General features: G+C 47.3%; 1 pseudogene; it reads right to left on the bottom strand.

The window, feature by feature from the left end:
- Positions 1-14020, bottom strand: part of LOC123405386 — an 18283-nt pseudogene extending 4263 nt beyond the window's left edge.
- Positions 14021-16052: the final 2032 nt, after the last annotated feature.

The following is a 16052-nucleotide window of genomic DNA, read 5'->3' as shown; positions in this document are numbered from 1 at the left end:
TATGACCGAGACTGATTCGGCTTTAGCCGACTTAAGGAAGAATCTGGCTGAACAACAAGATGCATAATCTGTGTCGGAGAGGAAATACCGCTTGATTCTGGCTGAGCTGGAGAGGACGAAGGCTGACCATCAAAAACTGGAGAAGAAAGCCAAAGCTGACCAAGCCGCCATCCTTAAGCGTGCTGAGCAAGCTGAGGAAAAATTGGAAGCCGCCCAGCAAGAGCTTTCCGGCTTAAAAAACACATTTCCAACATGACTGTCACTATGTTTGGTAAGCATTAACCCTTGCCTGTTGAAGAAATAATCTGGTCTCCCAAAAAACTATCACATATTGATGTGTCCTTTGTAGGTTCACGAGCCGCCAATCTTCCAAGCGACTGCATGCTGAAGATAAAGGCCATATATACTTTCACCGAGCAGCTATATACCGGGGGCGTGCTGACGATTAAGGCGGTGATGGGCAGCAAGGAGCCATTCAGAACCATCAAGCACATGCTTGGCTATCTGTCCACATTGCCTCCTCAAATAGAGGAACTGAAAAGATCAGTTGCCCGGAAGGGAGTCCTGAACACCCTAGGTCGGTGTTTAGCCTATGCCCCGGAGCTCAAACCAGACGAAATGGCCGCCGGCTACCCTGAGCGGAAGGATGACGGGTCAGAGTTCACCGAGGTGGACTACCACCGAGTTATCATAGAATCTCGCTTCGCAGTGACTCAACTGGCAACCAGCTTGGATTTGAGTAAATACCAAGCCGCCTATGACGAGAAGAAAAAGAAGGTGACGCCTCCCTCGTACGAAACTGCTAGCTTGGTTCCTCGTCGACCCAAGAATCCTTTTGATCTTGACATGGACCTATCCCTCTTCCTTGATGATGAAGATGAGTTCGTGGCCCTATCCAAGTGTAATTGGAAACTGGGCGACTTACAAATTGAAGGCGGAGAGAGCTCAAGGCAAGGTGACTCGGAGGCGGCTTGATTCGTCCACTGATCCTTTCTTCACTGGGGGATGACATCCGTTTTGGCCATGCGAGCCATGTAATAGCTTGTTAGATTTTGTGGAACAACAATCAGTCAGTAGTACCTTTTGATGGAACCTTTCCTGAAACACTTTTATTCCTTGAATCTACGCGTGAATCACGTGTGAATTTGATGAACCAGGGAGTGTCATAATTTGACAAAAAAGTCTCCACCTTATGTGTCAGGAAAAACATAAGCCGACTCAGTGAGTGCATGGAAAAGAATAGACCAGCCCCCTTGATTATGGAAAAAAAATAGATCAGCCCCCGGGGTTATGGCAAATAGTGGTTTAAAAAATGAGTTGGGGCGAGTTATAACCAAAAGCCGACTCAAAGATATTAGGAAACCTTGTGGTCTTGCCATCAAGAAAATAATATTTTATCGACTCAGTGAGTTATGATAGGATAAGACAAGTTTGCGAAACTCTAGTGTTACCCTTAGAAAGCCTTTGCAAAAAGCCTTGTTGTTTTAGACCGGCTGATCAGGCGCGAGTCAAGCTTCCGTGAAGCAGGTTTAATGAACCAATGGTTTCTCTATTTCCCATGTGTGACTCTGGCCGGTACCTTTTATGTTTTAACCAAAGCGAGTTCAGGGTCCACGTGAAGGATTGACTCGCCCTGAGTACATAGGTCCATGTGGCGACTTGTTCAACACATAGTCGAGTATAACCATTTGTAATGCGGTAATTTTTCACTAGCCAAGAGGGTATTCAGGCTGAACTCAATGAGTGGAAGCCCCCAAGTCACCTATGATTCAGGAAAAAGCCTGGCATAGGATCACAGAAGCGTATACGCTCTTACTGCGAAACGACTTGGGGACTAGTAGCCCCCAAGTAAGCCGTCTTAATTCTCAAAACCACATAAGGCGCCTATGTTTGAACCGTGCGACGTGGCAACGTTGGTCCTCTTTGGCTTTATCAAGGCCCGGTTTTGAAGTAAGTGCAGCATGGCGACTTACGCTCTTTGACTTCAATAGCATCCATGTTTGGACGACTTATAGAACAATAAAGACTCATGCTCTCAAAAGCTGAAATGGCAAAGGACCCCGAAATTCGTGGGCGCCGGCTTTATTGCTTTCATAATTCATGGATTACAATTTTCTGAAAACTCGTAAAAAAAGGAGCTCATGGCTCTAAGTGTAGTAAGGCCGCGGATGGGCTATGTTCCAGGGGCGAGTTGTCTCAACCTCTGTAGTTGGCCGATCGGGGCGAAGATCCACCAAGTAATATGAGCCGTTTCGAAGATTCCTCCTGATGACAAACGGTCCTTCCCACGGAGGTGATAGATTGTGCATACCAGTATGATCTTGAATCAAACGGAACACCAAGTTGCCTTCTTGTAAAGTCCGGCTCTAGACCCGGCGGCTGTGGTAACGTCACAAGTCTTGTTGGTAAATCGCCGATCGTGATGCACCCAAGTCACGTTCCTCCTCCAAGGCGTCCAACGAGTCTTGTCGCGCCAGCTCGTTGTCCTGTTCCACATAGACGGCGACTCGTGGTGAATCGTGTTTGGTGTCACTTGGTAACACCGCTTCTGCTCCATAGACCAGAAAGAAAGGAGTAAAACCCGTGGAGCTAGTTGGATTTTTTCTGATGCCCCATAATACTGACGGCAATTCCTCCACCCAACACCCTGGAGTGCGTTCCAAAGGTACCATGGGCCGAGGCTTAATCCCCTGCAATATTTCCTGATTCGCCCTTTCCGCCTGCCCATTAGACTGGGGATGTGCAACCGCGGAAACATCAAGCCGGATATGCTCTCGTGAACAAAACTCTTGCATTGCACCTTTGGATAGATTAGTACAATTGTCAGTAACGGTACTATGAGGATATTCGAATCTGAAAATCAGTTTCTTCAACAATTTGACGGTCGTATCTGCGTCACAGCTGCTAACAGGGTCCGCCTCCACCCACTTGGTAAATTTGTCAACCGCCACCAATAGGTGAGTCTTTTTAGTGGAAGACATCTTGAAAGGGCCAACCATATCAAGCCCCCAGACTGCAAACGGCCAAGTGATTGGTATCATCCGCAATTCCCGAGCCAGCACGTGCATGTGACGTCCAAATTTTTGGAAGCCATCACATCGGCGAACGATCTCCTCTGCGTCTGCGTGAGCCGTCAGCCAATAGAAACCATGTGTGAAGGCCTTAGAAACCAAGGATCGGGACCCAGCATGATGGCCACAATCCCCCGCGCGAATCTCATTTAGGATCATACAACCTTTGTGAGGAGAGACGCATCTTTGAAATACCCGTGAGGTGCTTCGTTTATGTAATTCGCCATTGTGTATGACCATGGATTTACACCGACGGACGAATTGGCGAGCTAATAACTCGTCGGCAGGTAACTCGCCTCTAGTGAGGTATGCCATGTAAGGGGTCGCCCAGTCTGGAGTAGTGTGAAGAGCCGCCACGAGTTGAGACTTGGGGTGTGGTACCGCTAAATCTTCCTCTGAAGGCAGTTTTACCGAGGGATTATGCAATACATCCAAAAAGACATTGGGAGGAACTGGCTTACGTTGTGAACCGAGACGGGAAAGAGCGTCGTTGCGGGGTCTTGTATTACGGAACGAGTAAAGAGACTTGCCGGTAAACGATATTCAAATAGGTATGCGGATAGTGACGATCGAATCTCCGGCAAGTAACATACCGAAGGACAAAGGGAATGACATACGGAATTATATGAATCCTTGGCACTGAGGTTCAAACGATAAGATCTTCGTAGAATATGTAGGATCCAATATGGGCATCCAGGTCCCTCTATTGGATATTGACCGAGGAGTTTCTCGGGTCATGTCTACATAGTTCTCGAACCCGCAGGGTTTGCACACTTAAGGTTCGACGTTGTTTTATGCGTATTTGAGTTATATGGTTGGTTACCGAATTTTGTTTGGAGTCCCGGATGAGATCACGGACGTCACGAGGGTTTCCGGAAAGGTCCGGAAACGAAGATTGATATATAGGATGACCTCATTTGGTTACCGGAAGGTTTTCGTGCATTATCGGAAAAGTTTCGGCCTCATCGGTAGTGTACTGGGAGTGCCGGGAGGGGTGCCGGGGACCATCAGGAGGGGTATCACGCCCCAAGGGGTCTCATGGGCTATGGGAAGAGATAAACCAGCCCCTAGTGGGCTGGAATAAGTTCACACTAAGGCCCATAAGGTTTGAGAAGGAAAAAAAACACAAGGTGGAAAGAGTTTCCAAGTGGGAAGGTGGAATCCTACTCCAAGTAGGATTGGAGTAGGACTCCTCCACCTCCAATTTCGGCCAAACCTTTAGGTTTTGAGGCTTCCTCCTCCCCTCCCTCCCTCCTATATATAGTGGGGTTTTAGGGCTCATTTGAGACAACTTTTGCCACGGCAGCCCGACCACATACCTCCACAGTTTTACCTCTAGATCGCGTTTCTGCGGAGCTCGGGCGGAGCCCTGCTGAGATTAGATCACCACCAACCTCCGGAGCGCCATCACGCTGCCGGAGAACTCATCTACCTCTCTGTGTCTCTTGCTGGATCAAGAAGGCCGAGATCATCGTCGAGTTGTACGTGTGCTGAACGTGGAGGTGTCGTCCGTTCGGCACTAGATCGGAGTGGATCATGGGACGGATCGCGGGACGGTTTGTGGGACGGTTCGCGGGGCGGATCGAGGGACGTGAGGACGTTCCACTACATCAACCGCGTTTCTTAACGCTTCTGCTGTGCGATCTACAAGGGTACGTAGATCGGAAATCCCCTCTCGTAGATGGACATCACCATGATAGGTCTTCGTGCACGTAGGAAATTTTTTGTTTCCCATGCGACGTTCCCCAACAGTGGCATCATGAGCTAGATTCATGCGTAGATGTAATATCGAGTAGAACACAAAAGTTTTTGTGGGCGGTGATGTGCGTTTTGCTGCCCTCCTTAGTCTTTTCTTGATTCCGCGGTATTGTTGGATCGAAGCGGCTCGGACCGACATTACTCGTACGCTTACGAGAGACTGGTTTCATCGCTACGAGTAACTCCGTTGCTCAAAGATGACCGGCGAGTGTCGGTTTCTCCAACTTTAGTTGAATCGGATTTGACTGAGGAGGTCCTTGGATGAGGTTAAATAGCAATTCATATATCTCCGTTGTGGTGTTTGCGTAAGTAAGATGCGATCCTACTAGATACCCATGGTCACCACGTAAAACATGCAACAACAATTAGAGGACGTCTAACTTGTTTTTGCAGGGTATGCTTGTGATGTGATATGGCCAACGATGTGATGTGATATATTGGATGTATGAGATGATCATGTTGTAATAGTTAATATCGACTTGCACGTCGATGGTACGGCAACCGACAAGAACCATAGGGTTGTCTTTAAACTAACGTTTTGTGGTTGCACATGCGTTTACTATATTGCTAGGACGTAGCTTTAGTAGTAATAGCATGAGTAGCACGACAACCCCGATGGCGACACGTTGATGGAGATCATGGTGTAACGCCGGTGACAAGAAGATCGTGCCGGTGCTTTGGTGATTGAGATCAAGAAGCACCTGATGATGGCCATATCATGCACTTATGAATTGCATATGATGTTAATCCTTTATGCACCTTATCTTGCTTAGAACGACGGTAGCATTATGAGGTGATCTCTCACTAAAATTTCAAGACGAAATTGTGTTCTCCCCGACTGTGCACCGTTGCGACAGTTCTTCGTTTCGAAACACCACGTGATGATCGGGTGTGATAGACTCAACGTTCACATACAACGGGTGCGAAAAAGTTGCACACGCGGAACACTCGGGTTAAGCTTGACGAGCCTAGCATGTGCAGACATGGCCTCGGAACACATGAGACCGAAAGGTCGAGCATGAATCGTATAGTTGATATGATTAGCATAGAGATGCTTACCAGTGAAACTATTCTCGACTCACATGATGATCGGACTTGAGATAGTGGATTTGGATCATGTACCACTCAAATGACTAGAGAGATGTACTTTTTGAGTGGGAGTTCTTAAGTAATATGATTAATTGAACTATTTGTCATGAACATAGTCTAATGGTCTTTGCGAATTACGATGTAGCTTGCGCTATAGCTCTACTGTTTTTATATGTTCCTAGAGAAAATTTAGTTGAAAGTTGATAGTAGCAAACTTTTTAGACCGAGTCTGTAAAACCGAGGATTGTCCTCGTTGCTGCGCGGAAGGCTTATGTCCTTAATGCACCACTCGGTGTGCTGCACCTCGAGCGTCGTCTGTAGATGTCGTGAACATCCGACATACACGTTTCTGATGACTACACGATAGTTCAATACAAAATACTTAATGGCTTAGAAGCAAGGCACCGAAGACGTTTTGAAGCGTCACGGAACATAAGAGATGTTCTAAAGAGATGAAATTGTGATTTCATGCTTGTGCCCTTGTTAAGAGGTATGAGACCTCCGACAAGATTCTTTGTCCACGAAGTAAAGGAGAAAAGCTCAATCGTTGAGCGTGTGCTCAGATTATCTGAGTACGACAATCGCTTGAATCAAGTGGGAGTTGATCTTCCAGATAAGATAGTGATGGTTCTCCAAAGTCACTACCACCAAGCTGTGGGAGCTTCGTGATGAACTATAACATATCAAGGATAGATACAATGATCCTTGAGCGATTCGCGATGTTTGACACTGCGAAAGTAGAAATCAAGAAGGAGCATCAATAGTTGATGGTTAGTGAAACCACTAAGTTTCGAGAAAGGCAAGGGCTAGAAGGGATACTTCGTGAAACGGCAAAGCAGCTACTGCACTAATGAAGAGACCCCAGATTAAACCCAAGACCGGGACTAAGTGCTTCTGTTATGAGGGGAACGGTCACTGCGGCGGAGCAACTCTAGATACTTGGTAGATAAGAAGGCTGGCAAAATTCGAAAGAAGTATATTTGATATACATGATGTTGATGTGTACTTTACTAGTACTCCTAGTAGCATGAGGGCATTGGATACCGGTTCGGTTGCTAAGTGATTAGTAACACGAAATGAAAGCTGCGGCATAAACGGAGACTAGCTAAAGGCGAGGTGACGATACATGTTGGAAGTGTTTCCAAGGTTGATATGATCAAACGTCGCACGCTCCCTCTACCACCGGGATTAGTGTTAAACCTAAATAATTGTTATTTGGTGCTTGCGTTAAGCATGAACATGATTGGATCGTGTTTATTGCAATACGATTATTCATTTAAAGAGAATAATGGTTACTCTATTTGCTTGAATAATCACCTTCAATGGTTTATTGAATCTCGATCGTAGTGTTACACATGTTCATGATATTGGTAGCAAAAGATACGAGGTAATGATGATAGTACCACTTACTTGTGGCATGTTGGTATAAATTGCATGAAGAGGCTCCATGTTGATGGATCTTTATACTCACTTGATTTGGAATCACTAGTGACATGCAAATCATACCACATGAGCAAGGCCTTGTTTTCATTGAGATGAAAACAAGATAAGTAACTTGTTGGAAGTGATACATTTTGATGTATGCAGTCCAATGGGTGCTGAGGCATGCAGTGGATATCATTATGTTCTTACTTCAATGACGATTTGAGTAGATACAAGAGTATTTACTTAATGAATCACACGTCTGAAATATTGAAAAGTTCAATTCTGTTTCGGAGTCAAGTTTGTCGTAACAAGAGGATAAACTGTCTATGATATGATCATAGAAATGAATATCTGAGTTACAAGTTTTGGTACGCAGTTAAGACAATGTGGAAATTGTTTCGCAGTTCATGCCACCTGGAACATCATAGTGTGATGATGTGTCTGAACGTCATAGCCACATACTATCTGGTATGGTGCATGCTATCATGTCTCTTATCGAATTACCACTATCGTTTATGGGTTATGCATTAGAGATAACCGCATTCACTTTAAATAGGGCACCGCGTATTTCCGTTGAGATGACACAGTACAGACTGAGGTTTAGAGAAATCTAAACTGTCGTTTCTTGAAAGTTTGGGGCTTCGACACTTATGTGAAAAAGTTTCAGTCTGATAAGCTCGAACCCAAAGCGGATAAATGCATCTTCATACGATATCCAAAACAGCTGGGTACATCTCCTATCTCAGTTCTGAAAGCCAAGTGTTTGTTTCTAAAAACGGATCATTTCTCGAGGAAAGGTTTCTCTCGAAAGAATTGAGTGGGAGGATGGTAGAACTTGATGAGGTTACTGAACCATCACTTCAACCAGTGTGTAGCAGGGCGCAAGAAGTTGTTCCTGTGGCGACTACACCAATTGAAGTGAAAGCTGATGATGGTGATCTTCGAGCATCGGATCAAGGTACTACAAACCTCGTAGGTTGACAAGGTCGTGTACTACTGCAGAGTGGTACGGTAACCCTGTCTTGGAGGTCATGTTGTTGAGCAACAGTGAACCTACGAGTTATGGAGGAAGCAATGGTGGGCCCAGATTCCGACAAATGGCTTGAGGCCATGAAATCTGAGAGAGGATCCATATATAAAACAAAGTGTAGACTTTGGAGGAACTACTTGATGGTAGTAAGACTATTGAGTAAAGATGGATCTTTAAAAGGAAGACAGACGAGATGGTGATAAGTCACTATTAAGAAAATCTCGACTTGTCGCAAAGATGTTTCCGACAAGATCAAATAGTTGACTATGATGAGACTTTCTCACTCATAGCGATGCTAAAAGTTTGTTGGAATTATGTTAGTAATGGCTGCATTATTTGTGAAATATTGCACATAGGAAGACAAAACATTGTTTCCTCGACGGTTTCCTTGAGCAAACATTGTATGTGATACAACCAGGAGGTTTTGTCGATCCTAAAGATACTAACAAGTATGCAAGCTCCAGCGATCCTTCAATGGACTGGTGCAAGCGTCTCGGAGTTGGAATATACAATTTGATGAGATGATCAAAGATTTTGGGTTTGTACAAGGTTTATGAGAAACTTGTATTTCCAAAGAAGTGAGTGGGAGCACTATAGAATTTCTGATAAGTATATGTGGTTGACATATTGTTGATCAGAAGTAATGTAGAATTTCTGTGAAGCATAAAAGGTTGTTTGAAAGGAGTTTTTCAAAGGAATACCTGGATTGAGCTACTTGAACGTTGAGCATCAAGATCTATGGAGATAGATCAAAACGCTTAATAGAAGTTTCAACAAGATGCATGCCTTGACAAGTTTTTGAAGGAATTCGAAATAGATCAGCAAAGAAGGAGTTCTTGACTGTGTTCTAAGGTGTGAATTTGAGTAAGACTCAAAACCCGACCACGGCAGAATAAATAGAATAGACGAAGGTCGTCTTCTATGCCTTAGCCGTAGACTCTAAAGTATTCCATGCTGAGTACCGCGCCTGATGTGTGCCTTGCAGCAAGTCTGTTAAGAGGTCCACAGAGTGATCCAGGATTGAATCACTGATCAGCGGTCAAAGTTATCCTTAGTAACTAAATAGACTAAGGATTTTTTCTCGATTATGGAGGTGGTTAAAGAGTTCGTCGTAAATGGTTACGTCGATGCAAGCTTTGACACTAATCCAAATAACTATGAGTAGTGAAACGGATTCGTATAGTAGAGTAGATATTTGGAGCATTTCCGAATAGCACGTAGTAGCAGCATCTATAAGATGACATAAAGATTTGTAAAGAACGCACGGATCTGAAAGTTTCAGGACCATTGACTAAAACCCCTCTCACGAGCAAGACGTGATCAGACCCCAGAACTATATGGGTGTTGGATTCGTTGAAATCACATGGTCATGTGAACTAGATTATTGACTCTAGTGCAAGTGGGGGACTGTTGGAAATATGCCCTACAGGCAATAATAAATTAGTTATTATTATATTTCTTTGTTGATGATAATCGTTTATTATCCATGCTATAATTGTATTGATTGGAAACACAGTGCATGTGTGGATACATAGACAAAACACTGTCCCTAGTAAGCCTCTAGTTGACTAGCTCGTTGATCAAAGATGGTCAAGGTTTCCTGACCATAGGCAAGTGTTGTCACTTGATAACGGGATCACATCATTAGGAGAATCATGTGATGGACTAGACCCAAACTAATGGACGTAGCATGTTGATCGTGTCATTTTGTTGCTACTGTTTTCTGCGTGTTAAGTATTTGTTCCTATGACCATGAGATCATATAACTCACTGACACCGGAGGAATGCTTTGTGTGTATCAAACGTCGCAACGTAACTGGGTGACTATAAAGATGCTCTACAGGTATCTCCGAAGGTGTTCGTTGAGTTAGTATGGATCGAGACTAGGATTTGTCACTCCGTGTGACGGAGAGGTATCTCGGGGCCCACTCGGTAATACAACATCACACACAAGCCTTGCAAGCAATGTGACTTAGTATAAGTTGCGGGATCTTGTATTACAGAACAAGTAAAGAGACTTGCCGGTAAACAAGATTGAAATAGGTATGCGGATACTGACGATCGAATCTCACGCAAGTAACATACCGAAGGACAAAGGGAATGACATACGGGATTATATGAATCCTTGGCACTGAGGTTCAAACGATAAGATCTTCGTAGAATATGTAGGATCCAATATGGGCATCCAGGTCCCGCTATTGGATATTGACCGAGGAGTCTCTCGGGTCATGTCTACATAGTTCTCGAACCGGGAGGGTGTGCACACTTAAGGTTCGACGTTGTTTTATGCTTATTTGAGTTATATGGTTGGTTACCGAATGTTGTTGGGAGTCCCGGATGAGATCACGGACGTCACGAGGGTTTCCGGAATGGTCCGGAAACGAAGATTGATATATAGGATGACCTCATTTGGTTACCGGAAGGTTTTCGTGCATTACCGGAAAAGTTTCGGGCTCATCGGTAGTGTACTGGGAGTGCCGGGAGGGGTGCCGGGGAGAATCAGGAGGGGTATCACGCCCCAAGGGGTCTCATGGGCTATGGGAAGAGATAAACCAGCCCCTAGTGGGCTGGAATAAGTTCCCACTAAGGCCCATAAGGTTTGAGAAGGAAAAAAAACACAAGGTGGAAAGAGTTTCCAAGTGGGAAGGTGGAATCCTACTCCAAGTAGGATTGGAGTAGGACTCCTCCACCTCCAATTTCGGCCAAACCTTTAGGTTTTGAGGCTGCGTCCTCCCCTCCCTCCCTCCTATATATAGTGGGGTTTTAGGGCTGATTTGAGACAACTTTTGCCACGGCAGCCCGACCACATACCTCCACGGTTTTACCTCTAGATCATGTTTCTGCGGAGCTCGGGCGGAGCCCTGCTGAGATTAGATCACCACCAACCTCCGGAGCGCCGTCACGCTGCCGGAGAACTCATCTACCTCTCCGTCTCCCTTGCTGGATTAAGAAGGCCGAGATCATCGTTGAGTTGTACGAGTGCTGAACACGGAGGTGCCGTCCGTTCGGCACTAGATCGGAGCGGATCGTGGGACGGATCGCGGGACGGTTCGTGGGACGGTTCGCGGGGCGGATCGAGGGACGTGAGGACGTTCCACTACATCTACCGCGTTTCTTAACGCTTCTGCTGTGCGATCCACAAGGGTACGTAGATCGGAAATCCCCTCTCGTAGATGGACATCACCATGATAGGTCTTCGTGTGCATAGGAAAAAATTTGTTTCCCATGCGACGTTCCCCAACAGGGCGAAGGGATCCTTCGGACAGGCTCTGTTGAGGTCAGTGTAGTCGATGCACATGCGGAAAGTGTCGTTCTTTTTTAGCACCAGGACCGGGTTAGCCAGCCATTCAGGATGGAAAACCTCGATGATAAACCCGGCGGCCAGAAGCCGGGCTATTTCCTCTCCGATCGCCTTACGACGCTCTTCATTGAACCTGCGAAGGTACTGTCAAACTGGCTTAACTTTATGGTCTGTATTAAGATGGTGCTCAGCAAATTCTCTCGGTACACCTAGCATGTCAGAAGGTTTCCATGCAAAGATATCCCGATTCTCACGGATGAATTTGATGAGCGCGCTCTCCTATTTGGGGTCAAGACCGTCCCAATAGTGAAATGCTTCGTGGAGTCGCCAGGTGTAAAGTCTATAACCTTTGATGTCGTCCGTCGGTTTAAACTTGAGGGGCGGCTCAGAATCAATGGTTGGCCTCTTGAGCGGTGTCATGTCTGCCGGATCAACATTAGCTTGGTGAAATTTGAGTTCCTCAGCCGCGCAAGCCGACTCGGCGTAAGCCGCCTCTCCTTCTTCACATTCTTGAGCTATTTTCCTATCTCCGCTGATGGTGATAGGACCCTTAGGGCCAGGCATCTTGAGTTTGAGATAGACATAGAATAGGCGGACCATGAATCTGGCATATGCCGGCCGTCCAAACAACGCATGATATGGGCTCTTGATTTTGACCACTTCGAACAAGAGAGACTCGCTCCTGTAATTTGACTCCGTGCCAAAGGACACGTTAAGTTTAATCTGCCTAATTGGATACGCCGACTTACCGGGGACAATGTCGTGGAAGACCGTGGATGATGGCATCAGGTCTTTCTCCAAAAGGTTCATCCATCGGAAAGTATCAAAATATAAGATTTTGATGCTGTTGCCTCCATCCATGAGGACCTTGGAAAGGATATACCCTCCGACTTGGGGAGCCACAACCAAAGCCAAGTCGCCAGGGTTTTCTACTCGGGGGGATGGTCTTCCCTGCTCCAGGTTATGGGCTGTTCAGACCAGTAAAGGTACCGGGGGAGCGCCGGCTCAGCTACGCTGAAGGTTCTATGCTTCACCTTATGATCCCGCTTGCAGGTGCTGGTGGTGAACACGTGATATTGCCCGCTATTCAATTGTTTGGGGTTATTCTGAAACCCGCCACGATCTTCATGTTGCTGGGGATCGCCTTGCGGGGGGGTTGCTGGAACACTCCCGACAGGTGGTAGTGCTGATTGTGAACTTGGTACTGCCCAGCGTTGGGATGTGACCCGCCCTGTGGTCCCGGGTTAGGAAAACCTCCGAACGGGACCTGACGTGACCCGGATGCGCCGGGTTGTTCCTGTCGCTGGCCTGTTCACCACCTTGGCCTCTCCTGAGCGCCTCGACCCGGAATTCCTCCATCACGTAGCAATCCTCCCACGAGTGAGTCGCCGGTCCCTCCGCCGTGGCATGCTGCGAACAAGGGCCTTTGAGCATCTCGTGATAATTGCGCGGTTTCTTCCCACTATAGCCCCGCTTCTTCTGGCACGGGTTTCCGTTGCCGGTATTAGAATTAGCGACAAATTCTGTAGGACCTTCCTCTTGTCTCTTTTTGCCGTGCCCGCCATGGTGGTGGTTGCCCCGGCCCTGAAACTGAGAATGGCCCTAGTGTAACTCGCCTTTCCTGGCGGTACTAACTTTGTCATCGTCCTCCCCAGGGTCCTGGGTGTCGTCCGACTCAGCATACCTAGTAAGGGTATCCATTAATTCGCCCATGTCCTGTACTTTCTGCTTAAGTCGCCCTAGCTTTAGTACCAGAGGTTCGTAATGGCAGCTCTTCTCCAGGATCAACACCGCTTGAGCCGCCGAGATGCCTTCTGATGAATGAATAACTTCCGCGATTCGCCGGGTCCAATGGTGGGCCGACTCATCCGGCCGCTGAACGCAGTGCTGTAGGTCGACGATGGTCATCGCGCGCTTGCAAGTTCCTCCGAAATTCTTGATGAAGCGCTCTTTGAGCTCCGCCCAGGTGTTGATGGAGTTGGGTGGTAAGTTTTTCAACCACGCACGTGTCGTCCCTTCGAGCATCATAGTGAAGTACTTAGTGCAAACCGCCTCATTTACGTCGAGCATGTCCGTCGCGAGTTCGTAACTCTCGATCCATGACGCTGGTTCGAGATCCGGCGAGTAATTAGGGACCTTCCAGGGCCCTTTGAAGTCCTTTGGCATTCGCTCATTGCGCAAAACCGGTGCAAGACACGATACCCTGATGTGCTTGCCCCCGGCGTCCAGGGGCGCGGGAGGTGATGATGTGTACGCCGGGTCGACCTGACCCGCCGCGGCTGCTGTCTCTATTTGACGTGGGGCTCGTGTCGCGTCCATGATATCTTGAGCTCGCGTGTCGGGCATCCCGAGTGGGTTGTGTTGAGGGAATCGCCACGGCCCGCTGACCGCGGGTAAGTCGTCATGGCGACTCCGGGTGTGACTCGCCTGAGGCGTGGAGTGCAGTCGATCGAGGCTATGGGAATACTGCGCGTGTTGGACCACGGCCGTCTTTAGCATCTCGATGGCGTTTCTGGCCTCTATCTCGGCTGGGGAGTTTCCGTAAATCGGCAGGGACTCCAAGTGGCGGGTTGCCGCCAGCACATTGTCCACGGGATTCGAGAAGTGACCCCGTGGCGTCTGGAACCGACTCGTTGTTGGGGAACGTCGCATGGGGAAAACATTCCTACGCGCACGAAGACCTATCATGGTGATGTCCATCTACGAGAGGGGATTTCCATCTACGTACCCTTGTAGATCGCACAACAGAAGCGTTAATAAACGCGGTTGATGTAGTGGAACGTCCTCACGTCCCTCGATCCGCCCCGCGAACCGTCCCGCGATCCATCCCACGATCCGCTCCGATCTAGTGTCGAACGGACGACACCACCGCGTTCAGCACACACAGCTCGACGATGATCTCGACCTTCTTGATCCAGCAAGAGAGACGGAGAGGTAGATGAGTTCTCCGGCAGCGTGACGGCGCTCCGGAGGTTGGTGGTGATCTAATCTCAAGAGGGCTCCGCCCGAGCTCCGTAGAAACGCGATCTAGAGGAAAAACCGTGGAGGTATGTGGTTGGGCTGCCGTGGCAAAGTTATCTCAAATCAGCCCTAAAACCTCCATATATATAGGGGGGAGGGGAGGAGCCTTGGGGTTCGGCCGAAGCAAGGGGAGAGTCCTCCCCTTCCAATCCTACTCCAACTAGGATTGGAAGGTGGAGTCCTTCTCCACTTTCCCACTTCCCCTTTTTTTCTTTTCTCTTTGATTTTTCTTTCTCCTGCGCATAGGGCTTCTTGGGCTGTCCCACCAGCCCACTAAGGGCTGGTGTGGCACCCCTAAGTCCTATGGGCTTCCCCCGGGGTGGGCTGCCCCCCCCCCCGGTGAACATCCGGAACCCATTCGTCATTCCCGGTACATTCCCGGTAATGCCGAAAACTTTCCGGTAATAAAATGAGGTCATCCTATATATCAATGTTCGTCTCCGGACCATTCCGAAAACCCTCGTGACGTCCGTGATCTCATCCAGGACTCCGAACAACAGTTGGTAACCAACCATATAACTCAAATACGCATAAAACAACGTCGAACCTTAAGTGTGCACACCCTGCGGGTTCGAGAACTATGTAGGCATGACCCGAGGGACTCCTCGGTCAATATCCAATAGCGGGACCTGGATGCCCATATTGGATCCTACATATTCTACAAAGATCTTATCGTTTGAACCTCAGTTCCAAGGGTTCATATAATCCCGTATGTCATTCCCTTTGTCCTTCGGTATGTTACTCGCCCGAGATTCGATCGTCAGTATCCGCATACCTATTTCAATCTCGTTTACCGGCAAGTCTCCTTACTCGTTCCGTAACACAAGATCGCGTGACTTACACTAAGTCACATTGCTTGCAAGGCTTGTGTGTGATGTTGTATTACCGAGTGGGCCTCGAGATACATTTCCGTCACACAGAGTGACAAATCCTAGTCTTGATCCATACTAACTCAACGGACACCTTCGGAGATACCTGTAGAGTATCTTTATAGCCACCCACTTACGTTGTGACGTTTGATACACACAAAGCATTCCTCCGGTGTCAGTGAGTTATATGATGTCATGGTCATAGGAACAAATACTTGACACGCAGAAAACAGTAGCAACAAAATGACACGATCAACATGCTACGTCTATTAGTTTGGGTCTAGTCCATCACATGATTCTCCTAATGATGTGATCACGTTATCAAGTGACAACACTTGCCTATGGTCAGGAAACCTTGACCATCTTTGATCAACGAGCTAGTCAACTAGAGGCTTACTAGGGACAGTGTTTTGTCTATGTATCCACACAAGTATTGTGTTTCCAATCAATGCAATTATAGCATGGATAATAAACGATTATCATGAACA

This window comes from Hordeum vulgare, chromosome 6H (genome assembly GCF_904849725.1).
Source record: "Hordeum vulgare subsp. vulgare chromosome 6H, MorexV3_pseudomolecules_assembly, whole genome shotgun sequence".
Classification (NCBI taxonomy): Eukaryota; Viridiplantae; Streptophyta; class Magnoliopsida; order Poales; family Poaceae; genus Hordeum; species Hordeum vulgare.
The sequence above is the reverse complement of the archived record's forward strand: the minus strand, read 5'-3'. Positions and strand labels throughout refer to the sequence as shown.